Here is a 14,270-nt window from a genome sequence, read left to right as displayed (position 1 = left end):
AACTGGAAGTCAAAGATTAAACCTACCTCTATCTAGCTTACTACTGTCCCGTGGGTTCGTCTCAAACGAGCACTGATCTAGATGTGCAAATATGCCTTTACGTTGTTCCCTTTTGCACACTTCAATTAACTTTAAGTATATAATAAGCTTCACTATATCTGTGCATACGAGCAAACGATGATATTTCATTACAATGACAAGATAAGAAACACAAATCTACTTGCCTAAAACAATCTCCGTGTATCAAAAAGGCAGCTATTTTTAGGGTTCCGTACCCAAAGGGTAAAAACGGGTCCCTATTACCACAGAATAAATAATAGTACTAGGTACAGAATACTCACTCTCTAACAAAACGCATCTGTTACGATCAGGACAGATATGGCCGCTAGGTGGCGACAGCGCCACGCGCGGTTTATGGCTAGCCACAAAATTGGTGTGGAACGGATGTACTTTTAGCTACCTGTAGCAAAGCGACGAAATCGCGGAGTGAGCCACGCTGCTATTACTAAGACTCCGCTGTCCGTCTGTCTGTCTGTCTGTCCGTCTGCCTGTCACCAGGCTGTATCTCATGAACCGTGATAGCTAGGCAGTTGAAATGTTCACAGATGAAATATTTCTGTTGACGCTATAACAACAAATACTAAAAACCCCATACAACAAACGTGATTTTCTTCCCGTTTTTTGCATAATGGTACGGAACCCTTCGTGCGCCAGTCCGACTCGTACTTGGCTGGTTTTTTTTTCATTGTAATTCTTGCCCCACAAGTTTATTTTCGATAAACTTTATCATTTTCCTTCATAATCTATCCGAACATGTAAACAATCAGAAGTTTGATAATCCTCAAAACAATACCCGAAGGAAATGCGCAAACCTAATTGAGTATTCATAACGAGTATTTTTAACATAACTTCAATGAGTCTGTGATACAAAAAATATATTTTAAGGATACTTACAAAGCCGCTATGTAAGCCTCTGTTTTAAAAATATTCTGCCTGCTTATAAAGTTATCAGGCTCCAATTTCACCACGGTGACAGGTGCGACAATTGTAAAACATCACTGTTGCTGACGTCACAGGCATCCATGGGCTACGGTTACCGCTTACCATCGGGCGGGCCGTATTCCTGTTTGCCACCATAATTGTTTTATTAAAAAAAACTTTATTATATCGGAAAAAAACAGATATTTCTCTTGCTAAGTTTAAGTCACAAGAAACACTACAATTGTCACGAAATTCCGACATATAACTCATTACCTGTCAAGAATTACCTACAATTCTTCTAAATCTTGACAATTGTCAGAAACTTCGCAAAAGAAATGTCTGTTTTTTTCCGATATAATAAAGTTTTTTTTAAATAATACAATGATGGTGGCAAACAGGAATACGGCCCGCCCGATGGTAAGTGGTAACCGTAGCCCATGGATGCCTGTGACGTCAGCAACAGTGATTTTACAATTGTCGCACCTGTCACCGTGGTGAAATTGGGGCCTGGTTTCTTTACAGTGATGTAACTTTTTTGTATATTAGGCACTTTAACTGTCCCTCGCCTTCACTACTCACATGGATCGATACGTCCGTGCATTACAGGTAATGCACAAATATATAGAGCATTCCCATTTCTGACGTCACTTGGACGTGACAGAGCTAGTTTGACGGTGCATGTCTTATAATGCACGGACGGTAAACGTGTTAGGTTTACATATTTAATTGCACAAACGGGTCTACCGCGATATAATTTCATTGTTTTTACCTTTATTTCCGACGTTTCAGCTGAGTTGCACCAGCTGTGGTCACGGAAAGACTGACGTCCCAACAAATGTCAACAGAGATATTAACATTTTGTTGTACATTTGTTGGGACGTCAGTCTTTCCGTGACCACAGCTGGTGCAACTCAGCTGAAACGTCGGAATTAAAGGTAAAAACAATGAAATTATATCGCGGTAGACCCGTTTGTGCAATTAAATATGTGTACAAAACGCGAGAGTTTAAAGTGTTAGGTATATCCTTGACTGAATCCCCCTGATGGGATATTACCTAATTGCTCAGTCACTTTGTTGAATTTTAATTTTATAAATCTGGCCACCGGCAAATAGGCAACTGGCCATCCTAAACTAAAAATTAATTGTATTCACCTATAAACAGAATTAATTTTAGTATAAGGTTTCAATAGCTGGTCAGCCTTCAATAACTAGCCACCTTATAATAATATGAATTATGTTCATAGGTGAATAGAATTAATAGGGTGGCTGTTGCCAGTTACTGGTGAACAATTATAACAATTTTACTGTACCTGCCTTATTTTCTATACCTTTCGCTCTATTTTCTTTGTATAATAACTTTTAGTACCAAACAATAACTAGTACAGTTAGTTACGTTCATAAATATGTACCTAAATGTACCTATACATTTCTTCACCTTAATCCATCGCATTAAGGTGAAAAAACCAGCCAAGTGCGAGTCGGACTCGCACACGAAGGGTCGGGTTCCGTACCATTATCTATAAAAACGGTCACCCATCCAAGTACTGACCCCGCTCGACGTTGCTTAACGTCGGTCAAAAATAACGTTTGTTGTATGGGAGCCCCACTTAAATCTTTATTTTATTCTGTTTTTAGTATTTGTTGTTATAGCGGCAACAGAAATATATCATCTGTGAAAATTTCAGCTGTATCACAGATTACGAGACAGGCCTGGTGACAGACGGACGGATGGACGGACGGACGGACGGACAGCGGAGTCTTAGTAATAGGGTCCCGTTTTACCCTTTGGGTACGGAACCCTAAAAATGTATACCTACATATTCATGCAGTCTTGTCTTACCTAAGTATATACCTATATACTGATTTAAACTTTCACGATTATTAAACATTATCAAACTGCACAACGGGACTTAATCGCGTATTTAAGTTTTAAGATTTACCTCCGACGTTTCGAGGAGAATCGTCAGGTCAACAAGTCTGCGGTGGCTGAGCATTTGCTGGAGTCAGGACCAAACCACTGGATTGAGCTGCATAACCCTAAAATCCTCTCCACGGATCGCCATTTCTACAGTAGAAAAGTGCGGGAAGCCATTGAAATCAAAAAACATTGCAATTTTAATCGGGACGAGGGTTTTAAGATCTCATCCACATGGAATCCAGTCATTAGTAAATGTAAGCGGAAACGAATATCGACAGTCGATAAATCGAATATCGTTAGTGTTGTGTGTCGACAGAGTGACATCCCTAGTGCGCAAAACGTTCAAACTGATAAACAAGACCAAGTGCGGGTAGTTCGAAAAACTCGCGCGGCTAGAAGATGTTGATGTCAACTTGAGCCAGTCTTCTCCGAGACCACGGGGACAACGCCGTCCTCGAAACGTCGGAGGTAAATCTTAAAACTTAAATACGCGATTAAGTCCCGTTGTGCAGTTTGATAATATATACCTATATGTTACGTAAGTGTTCAATGTTCATGCCATTTAAGCATGTAAGTAATTTTAAACTGAGAGCTTAACTTCGATTGTATGGGAGAGCCTTATTGGTGGCGGGTTCGTGTGACTCTTAAGGAAATATGTTACATCGTGATAGCAAAGAAAACAAGATTATACCAGAAACAAGAAAAATCAACTTTTTGAATACGGAGATCGCTTAGTTAAACATAATACGGGGGAGTAAATAATGTGAACATGGTGGAGATGACACATGTTTTATTTTATTTTTCATCACACTAAGTTAGGAGACATTCATTTATTACGTAAGATGATTTAGTGGGGAGGGGGGTCGAACATATCTTATTTTTTCTTACAAGGGGGACGGAGGGGTATTTTTTTTAATTTCTATGAAATTATGACGTTTAAAATAATACTTCAACACTATGCTATCAAACACGGTGCAGCTAACTAGCTTAAACGGGCTCCAGTACCTTTGAAGGTACATATAAACATTCCAAAAAATATTTTTTTCAAAAAAAAAAAACACTAAAACAAACCAAACGTGTAATCATTTTTTCCTTTAGATTCTTACGTAATATATGGTAATATAGGGGGGAGAGGGTCAGCCTATTCTTATTTCTCAAATCATCAAAACCTGTCAGAAATCGTCTTACGTAATAAATGAATTGCCCCTTACAAAAAATCTTCAAGAATTTAAATAGAGCGTACTCCCATCTTAGAGGACGGCAACGCACAGGCGTACGGTTTACGTGAGTAATGGTTGAAGTAACTCACGTATTTTTAGTCTCAAGCCAGACATGTTTCAAGAAGCCTAGACATGTTTCAAGGAGCCTAGATTTCTACTATTAAATCCTACGTGTGCTGAGGACCGGTTCACAATGACGACGCGCCTTGGTTTTTTTAATTTAAATTTTCGTTCGTCATTTTTAACCGAGGTGATTAATAAGATAAAATGAATGAATCCTAATAAAGTCAATCAAGCAAGCCTCAAAATATAATATTTACAGATAAAGTTCAGAAGAATATAATTCTTTTATTTACTCCTAAGTAGATAGTCATCATTAAAATCTACATTTTACTTTTTTTTAATAACTTAACAAAAGTTACAAATATTGTTTAAATATTTTCAGTTCTGTCTGTATGCTAACTAAATTTTCCCAAATAATCCTTAGGCTACTCTGAGCAAATTAAATCGCGTTGATCAAAACCAAAATATTACTTTGCTAATCCGCGAAAAGATAACGTGCTAGTCAATCAGTGCTAACCCGTTATACTTACTTGCGTATTTTTTACATGCAATTAATGTTCCCACCCTCCCACCGCAAAAATAAACACGCAAATAAATATAACAAACCACCACCAAAAGAACAATACTCGACACGTGTTTCGCCTCTCTACGAGGCATCTTCAGGCGGCTTAGCACGGTCGCGTTTTTATCCCTTGTCACCATGCCTGTCACGTTCTAACAAGTACGTAAGTGCGAAAGGGACGCGCATAGTGATAGACGATAAAAATGGAACCGTGCTGCGCCCACAGGAGCAGATGTTGACGGTTGGGGGGATGTTAGTGGCATGGCAATTGCATGTAAAAAATACGCAAGTAAATATAACGGGTTAGCACTGATTGACTAGCACGTTATCTTTTCGCGGACTAGCAAAGTAATATTTTGGTTTTGATTAATATGAATTTCCGCAAAGTAACGCCTGATTCTATTCACTAAATCGCGTTGTCCAATCCGTACACGTTGTTGGCAACTCTCAATAGGTAATATACTTATCAATATTTTCACCTCCCCTCGTTTCCCCACTCCTTAGTCAGGTGCGTACCAGCAGATAGAGTGATGTGCGCTAAAGTGATTCATCGCCTACTTTAGGGGAAGCGGGGGAGAGGTGGGCTCCGTAGAAAAATATCATTTCGCGCATTTTTACCGAACGATAGTCTCTCATGTGTAAAGTAATAGGTATTCTTTTTAGCCTGTTGTGTTCCTGAGAAACGTTTGCATAGGTTTTATTTTCGTGTTTTTTACCTCTGTTATGATGAAAGGTATTTTTTATCAATTGGACCTTTAACATAATATAAAATTTCATATGAATCTTTCAACAACGATTAACTTAAATTTTAAGTTAAGTCTTAAAATACTGAGTGTACTTATTTGTATTCTGTTTTATTTTACAAATACAAATGCATTTACATATTTCATTATTTTTTACAGCTGTTCTTAAGTAAAATATAAGGGTTAGGTAGGTAATTAGTCCATCTTAGGTATAAAGAGTAAGCAGGTGTAATTTATCTAAAAATTGTGCAACTATTTGATTGTGTAACGGCGCGATTCGGGAAATGAATTACACATTCACTAGATATGAAATAGTAAAGATTTTGAGAAGAAGAGATTTTAAGAAACTATTTCGTATCTAGTGAATATCTAATTCATTTCCCGAATCGCTCCGTAAGTAATGAAGAAGGTGCGGGTACAGCAGGGGTTTATACGCGTTTAAGTGAAAATATAAATGTTTAAATAAATAAATGCAAATGGTGTGTGAAGTCTACAAATTTGCATCGCACTTGTGTAAGATATAAAAGTCCTCGTGGTAAAAATAGCAGTGTACTTTTTGGATTTGCCCGAGTATTTTTTTCAGTTTTATAAATATTGCCATATTTAGAAATAAAACATTTCAATAATAAGTACTTAATCATACCCGAACGCAGATATTTTAATTAAGTTTAGACTATAATTGGGAGCTTTTGGACTATAGTTGGTACCTATACCTACTACACTCTACTCTCTACTACAATATAAACTACACTCTTTTTTTGCTTTACTAAATTTTTAAATTAATTTAGGTGCTTCAGTAATTAAACCTATTTTTTCGTACCTCTAAATTTATCCATGAATATAGTTTTTCTCTCAAAACGCAGCTACCTTATACCATCTTTACCAACAGCCTCAGATAAGTAGTAAGACAAGACCTATGGTGAATATTGCATTAAGGTAAACATACTAGTGCTCGACATGCTAATGCCCAATAGATGTCACCTTGCTGTCACCTCTATTGACAATTACTTAAGTTTCAAGATGACATGTACTGGGACCGCGTCGAGCACCAGTACGAACACCTTATGTAGGTATAAAAAAATGAAGGGGCACGTTTCCTACAATAATTTAAAATTAAATACGGAAGCAAAAATATCAATAACAGCCAATAATAGGGTTTATAACGAACCTTATTTGGAATTTGATATTGTTTTGAGCGAGAGAAGCCCGAGATACAAACCTTATTAGATTTGCATTAAGTGCCGTAGAAATTGGGGCAATATAATAGGGCGATGTTTTTGATGTTTGTCGTTTAAAAGGGGCTTTTTATTTTGAACAGCTGTCCTAAATGCATAATAAGCCATAATTTGTTTAAATGTATATAAATAAACAAAAATATTACAGGGCATCTTTACGCAAATTGACTAAGCCCCGCATTAAAGTCAAGAAGGCTTGTGTTGTGGGTACTAGACGACGATATAACAATAATTATATAAGTACAACAGTACTTAAACCAGGCCTATGGAACTCTCCGCGCGAGCTCGGGTTTATACCTACGAATCTGTTACCGTTCACGGTAGAAAAGCAAGCCAGTTGGTTGCCACACGCGCTCACGCACGCACGTCACCGCGCGCCGCACTGTCAATTTTTACGATATTAGTTACAAGCTACGTAGGTACTATTGAATTTCTTTTATTAAACATGTAATGTTTATTACGACATATGTATAGTTTAGATATCTATCTATTTGAAATAGGGAGCAAATATTTAATTTATTTTGGTAAATGTTTATTTTAACGACAGTAAGTTAACTTTACACCGGGAAGTACTTACCTATTCATTTATGCTCTGGTTAACTTATAATTAATTGCCTGTATTCATGGGATCTCTATTATGTTTCTTTACTGTGTAACAGTAATCTCTATCTGGTTTTAATATACACGAAGTTTCAAAACTAATTCTTGCTGGGATCATTTCGCGGTTTATAAAACGGCGTAAACACTGCGGTTACTGCAGGGACATATGACCTTTTAAAATGAGTATTTCGCAAACACTAACGCATAAACGGAATATTAGGTACCTATTATAATTTAAGATTTAGCTTTCCTTTTATTTCACTCCGCTGTTTAAGTAGGTATTTATTTATCATTTCTAAGCGTCAGCAAACCTAGCGTTGTGCCGGTGCGCGCGGTGCGGGGAGCAGCGCGCTGAAGGTCACTCCATTGTATTTTTGTGTAGGCATCAAAACGGTAGGTATTTGCGTTTTCTTTGAGAGATAAGTATCTATTCGTAAGAACTATTATAATATAATCTGTGCTTATACTGCAAAGATAGCTGACACCCTCTGCAAACAAATTTTTATGCAAGGGGGGTTAGCTATCTCTGCAGATTACTGTACTTGAATACATAGAAAACATCCATAACTCAATAGCATGATTCGTAGGCAGCCTCATAGGCAGGGTCACTACCGGCTAGGCTAAGGAGGCCGTTTTCTGTGTCCGCAAGTGTAAGTAATACCAATAAAAACACGCCCATGTACACTTGATGCCATTATTAGCGATTTTTCCTTATCGGTTCTGATTGACTGGGGTGCGTAATTAATGTGATTAAGCATGCTAAGTGGCTCGTGTACCTACTTAAACTTATATTTATATGATTATGTGCCGTTTCCCATTAATTAATGGCTCCTCTACACGAAGGGCCATCATACTGACCCACTAAGCTGAGCCAGTGTATAGAGAGGGTAGTGATGTCGGATGGGTTATGGCGCGGCGGGATGGCGATGGGATGGCCACGGTGTCGGTTTTTCGTCCGCACATCAAAGCTATAATCCTTATCAAATAGCTTGACTTCTGTGACAGCTGTCGTCTCCATACATTTTATAACCTTAAAATGAAAAATTGTATTGAGATGACAGCTGTCACAGAAGTCAAGCTATTTGAAAAGGATTATAGTGGGCCAGCGATGGTGCGTTCGAATCTACACGTGGCCCATTCCAGAGTGCATGCTCTCAACCATCGCATGGCCATCTCGCTGGTCCATCGTGTAGAGGTAGAGGAGCCATGAAATATGGGGAAAGCATATAATTTATGCATAAAAGGAAAAAAATGAATGCATTTTGTAACTTATGTGTTTTATACCTTAATAATAAAATAAACCTGTGCGGCTACCACCAGTTTGGCACTGACATAAAAGCTAGCGTGAACGTAACTTACTTTCTATGCATCTCACTCATCACACTTGCTCAAAACGAACTTATTTCGTCAAAGTACCACAAGCTTTGTTTAGTTAGGGGCTAGGTCGATCTGTGTACTGTGTAAGATTGACCACAATTATTTATATTGATTTTCTCTTACATCAGCTATCAGCCAGCTAGGTTTTGAGCGCCGCCACTGTGTCAACATATTTTTGTCCACTCATTCCGTCTACATATTTGACATGATGACATCTGTCAGCTCCGACCCCCGAACTGTCAGTGTAGTAGATAATTGCTCGCTGGTGTAATTTCCGCCTCACCGGTCGAGTTACGCCATTAAAAGTTTCTAAAATTTTCATTCGAGTTGACGTGGATGACGCGGGCACGCGCCAATGTTGAGGAACGAGATTATACACAATACAATACGATTCAGATTACTTACGTTTTTAATTATCGCCGTTTCCACATTGTCCGATTCGATACCGTATGTCAGAAGGGAGTAAAATGTTAGATATATGTGTTTCTCTGTATTTATTTATGCATTTAATAAATATTATTACTAAGAAACTATAAATAATGCAAAAAAAGGTGGACTTAATGCCAATGGCACTCTCTTGCAGCTGTTATTGTCATAGGTGCCTTTCGACATCCGATATCGGAAAGGCGCTTCCGATAAATTCAGGCATGTCGGAGCCCCCCGCCAGCTGTCGGTCCAATAATATTGGTTTGTTGCATAATGCTTGTTGTAGTGTCTTCTTCTTAGTCGGATACTCTTGTCAGAGCAGTCGTGGTCATTGAGGTCGTTTTACGGCCTTTTTTGTTGTTTCCCGCCATACTTCTCTATTTATTGCATTCCGCACGCACAGATTTAAAGGTGACCCGGTGAGAGTTTTAATTTGGTCGGTCCATCGCATTGAAGGCCGCAATCTGGGTCTTGTGCCATCCACTCTGCCTTGAACTACAAGCCTCTCCATGGCGTCGTCTTCCCTGCGCGTAACGTGACCGAAGTAGCTAAGGATACGAGAGTGAACGATTGCCGAAAGTCTTTGTGTAACTTTGAGCTCCTGGAGAATGGATATATTAGTGCGACGCTGAGTCCATGATATCCGCAGCATCCTTCTCCAGCACCACATTTCCAAAGCATCAATGCGTTTTCGTTCACTCTCTCTCACTGTCCACGTTTCAGCACCGTAAAGCAACACTGGGAAAACGAGAGATCTTACGAGGCGAGTCTTCGTTGCCTTTGTGATGTTACGGTCTCTCCATATCTTGCAGAGTTTCTCCATTGCAGACCTAGTAATGGTTATGCGTCGCTTGATTTCATCTACGGAGCCTCCGCTGTCTGAGATCAATGACCCCAAGTATATGTATGATGATACAACTTCATAGTTTCCAATCGCTTTTGGTTTCTTTACGATGTTACGGTTCACAACCATCATCTTGGTTTTCAGTCGGTTGATCCTCAAACCGAATTCGAGACTGACTGTTTCAACGCGACGCAATAGTGCTGCTATAAGGTGTTCGCTTGTTGCTAGGAGTGTGGTATCGTCAGCGTAGCGCAGATTGGATATATTTTTCCCGCCTATTGGTATACCATCTGTCCAGCCTTCAAGAGCTATCCTCATTATGTGCTCAGTATATATGTTAAATAACAAGGGTGATAGTATACACCCTTGACGAACCCCAGCCGAAGGGTGAAGTGGTTTTGACATAGTATTGTCCACTTTTACTGACGCGGAGTTGTTTTCATAGAGCGCTCTTAATATGTGAACGAGATGTTTTGGAGCGCCCATTCGTAAGAGAATTTTCCACAGCTGCGGCCATTTAACAGAGTCAAACGCCTTCTGAAAGTCAACAAAGCAGATGTATGTTGGTCTGTTGAACTCTTTAGCTTTCTCCACTATTTGGCGCAGTATGAGAATCTGCTCTCTAGTTCCTTTACCTCTCACAAATCCAGCTTGTTCTGGTGCGATTTCTTTGCTTATATATGCCCTCAGTCTCTCATTTAAGATGTGCAGTAAAATTTTACTGGAATGATTGATTAAAGCGATCAAGCGATAGTTACCGCACTTTTTTGTAGAGCCCTTTTTGTGAAGAGGAACAAAGATCGAATGGGTCCATTCTTGAGGCCAAGTGCCCGCTTTCCATATGTTGTTGCAGACTTTATAGAAAAGTTCTATACCATATTCTCCGCTGCATTTGACAATCTCAATAGGAATGTTATCATTTCCCAGCGCTTTTCCAGATTTAAGGTGTTTTATAGCGGCTGCTACTTCCTCTTTCAGGATATCCGGCTCTAGGTCCAGTTCACCAGGTTCAGGAGTCGAGAAGTTGTGCGCATTTGGATCCAGAAAAAGAGATTGGCAATAGACTTTCCATGTTTCCAGTACCTCTTCTAGGTTAGTTACCACATTGCCTTCAAGATTTTCAATAGCCCAAGCTTTGGATTTGCCCTTCTTAGTGATCAGACGTATTTTCATATAAAGGTCTCTTGTTTCGTATTTTTCGGCATGCGATTCAACTTCTATGCATATGTTTTGCAAAAATACGTTCTTATCTTTCCTGCAAGCGGCTTGTATTTGCGCAGTCAGTAGGTTTTGGGCTTGTTGACTACCTCCTAAAGCTTTAAGTTGACGGCGCTCCTCCACTAATGCGAGAGTTTTATCTGACATCCAGTGCTGTCGTTTGACATTTGTTGGACCAGAAGGAGTAGATGCCTTGACCGCCTCTAAAAGCACCATCTTCCGTTCTACACCAATCATCTTCCACAGAGTTGTTTTGTGGGTTTTGTCCAAACCAGTTGCTTCTCCCATTCTCAAGGGCCTTTATCGGACCGGAAATTATCAATATCTCTCTATTGGACACCGTGCGCATGGTGTTTTCTAAGGCGGTATAAAAAGATTCGACGTCCGCGTCAGTGGTAGCACAAGTGGGCACATAGACTTTAATAATATTGATATTTACTGGATTTGCTTTAATCCTCATCGAGATAATGCGATCATTTACCGGTTCATATCCAAGAACACTAATATTGATATTTTTCGGGACCATAATCGCTACTCCATTTATGCTTTTGTCCTGATGGCCGGAGTGGTAGATACAATGATGTTCTGACATAAAATGGCCGCTTCCTTGCCAATGCATAAGCCATACAGATCAATCGAACACCGAATCATCTCCCTTTCTGTGGTAAGAAGTTTCCCGGGATTTGTAATAAAGCCACGCACATTCCAGTTCCCAATTTTGATTTGGTTGGTGATTTTTACTGATCTTGTTCCAGTAGCATGGTTTCCATGTGCAGCCTGGTTACCCACCACCACATGGCCGGTAACCAATTTCACACTGTCCGCCCCGGAAGCAGTACAGCGCCGATCGCCAAACGGGTCGCTTGGCAACTTCTTTCTGGATTTACGACTTTTCATGACTTTCTTGGGAATATAATGCAGTGGTTTCCTCTTGCCTTCTGCATCAGGCTTTTTAGGAGTTATTTATACTCCAAGGCCGCTGTTGCCTCTTCCAGCTAGTTTCCTAACGAGGTGTGTGGTTATACCGCCATTGCGGTTGTAGTGTGCGTGACCGCTAAAGACAGCGCCCGGGCGCGCCCCCGCTGCCAGACTACGCGGATGTCGGATCCTACATCCAATGTCGGATCGGACAATGTGAAAACGCTCTCAAATTTCTATTAATTAAAATATGACGTTTGTAATGACACTCCCTCACGTTGTTCTGTTCAAAGTTCAGCTCTTTGGCTTCAATTTTTAAACTAAAATAGTATAAATGTGTCGCTTAACTTCAAACTTGGATAAGTAAATCCATTCGACCCTTAGGAATTATCTACCCTATTACCTTTTCTTAATACATAGGTATGTACCAAAATCGTAAAATCTGACAGTTGGATTTATCCGAGTTTGAAGTTAAGCGACTCAAATGTCATTTGGGATCAACATCAAATTTCTATAGTTTTACTGCGTCTATTCTCGGTCTTAAATCGTTTTCCCAATCACCCCCGTTTCATCGCCACGATATCGCTCCAGTTGACAATTTAAGTTTTTTTCATGGCAACGTTTTTCATGTTATCATATCGAAGGCACGCAATTTTTTCATCCGTTACAGCGCGTCAGCGCATTGTCACGCACGGCTGAAAAACGTTGTGGCTTTTGTCGCTCTGAAAAAGTATTTACTTGCGCTATTTACTGTGAATTGGTGAATTGTGAAATGGTAGGCGTGTAAGTAAGTGTAAGTGTAAGGCTGACTCCACCAGCGGAATATTATGGGCTGTTTTATTTTGCTGACGATTTTTTTTACGTCAGATTCGGTACTTGGTGGGTAGAAAACCCTATTCCGTAGGTACATAATAAGCGCAACTTCGCCCGTATTACCTAAAAAATATTTTATTTACATATTTTTGTAACCCAATGGTTGAGTTACAAAAATATGTAAACAAAATAATACCATTGAGTTACAAAAATACGTATTTTTTTAGAAAACGTCAATCATAACTAAAAAAAAATATAATTGACCGAAGCGAAGCGAAGGTCTACGTTTTGACTCGGGCATTTTGCTTTCGTATGTCCGGATGTTCTCCTCTACAGGTCGCAATTCTTAACCGATTCTCGTGAAATTTTGTGACCGAATTTTATGACTTAATAAAATTTTTTTGTCAATCCGGTTTTTGGAAATTTTTAAAAATGGCGGAGTCGTGATACCTGGCGCCTAAACAAATAGTCGTATCGATATCATAAGACTTTTTTCTTTTTGAAACATGTTTACAGAGTTAATAGCAAAAAATGCAGAAAAAAATTATCGCTGGTTTAGGCGGTATTTAGATATTTAATTTTAACTAATTTTAATTTGAGAAGGAGTAGCTAAATTTCGTCAATCCATCTAAGAACTATTTGGCTCAGTTTGTAAACGTTCGCTTTTTCTGTTTGCACAGAGGGTCTGGGTTCGATCCCCAGTAATTGTATGCTGGGATATTATAACTTTTTGTATTTTTTTACACATAAATTTCGTATTGTTTTTCTTTAATTTACTATACACCGTGTTTTTATTGAATTCCGTTAACTTCGGGGTATAGTTAAGTACGTTTATAAGAACTAAATGGCATAGTTAATTTTCAAAAAAAAAATTTTTTTTCGTTTTCTTTTTTGTTTTTTTTTTTTTTTGTTTAAAAAGTAATTAAATGTAGCATATAGCGTTGTTGTAACACGGGCATTACATTTAACTCAACCAAACAATTGAAATCTGTGACATATCAATGTCATTTCGTACATCAATCGACCGAGATTGTACTTAAGTTTAGTAGCAAATGTATGAACTCATTCTAAACACTAATCAATATGTAAGCCGGCCCTAAGGCAAGTGTACACGCTTGTAGAGGCCTTATAGTAAAAAAATAAATTATGGATTATCTCCGAAATGGACTTAATTAGAACATCGGTGTCTTTGAGAAAGTTACTTGATTTAAGCTCAGGAATGCACCCTTGAAATTAACGGAAATCAAAAAAAACACGCTGTATTTAAAGCTCTTAGCACCATGTTATTTAAAGCTCTGCTCGCGAGGTCTACAGCTCACAGAGCCACTAGTATATGATCACATAACTTTTTA

General features: G+C 38.8%; 1 long non-coding RNA gene and 1 pseudogene across 1 annotated transcript in view; one reads left to right on the top strand and one right to left on the bottom strand.

Annotated features, from left to right (window-relative positions):
- LOC134798132 (uncharacterized) overlaps positions 1-14,270 on the top strand; it is a 417,294-nt gene that overhangs the window by 141,726 nt on the left and 261,298 nt on the right. The window lies entirely within an intron of this gene.
- On the bottom strand, positions 9,424-12,084 carry LOC134797984 (uncharacterized; annotated as a pseudogene).

Source organism: Cydia splendana, chromosome 16, assembly GCF_910591565.1.
Source record: "Cydia splendana chromosome 16, ilCydSple1.2, whole genome shotgun sequence".
Classification (NCBI taxonomy): Eukaryota; Metazoa; Arthropoda; class Insecta; order Lepidoptera; family Tortricidae; genus Cydia; species Cydia splendana.
The sequence above is the reverse complement of the archived record's forward strand: the minus strand, read 5'-3'. Positions and strand labels throughout refer to the sequence as shown.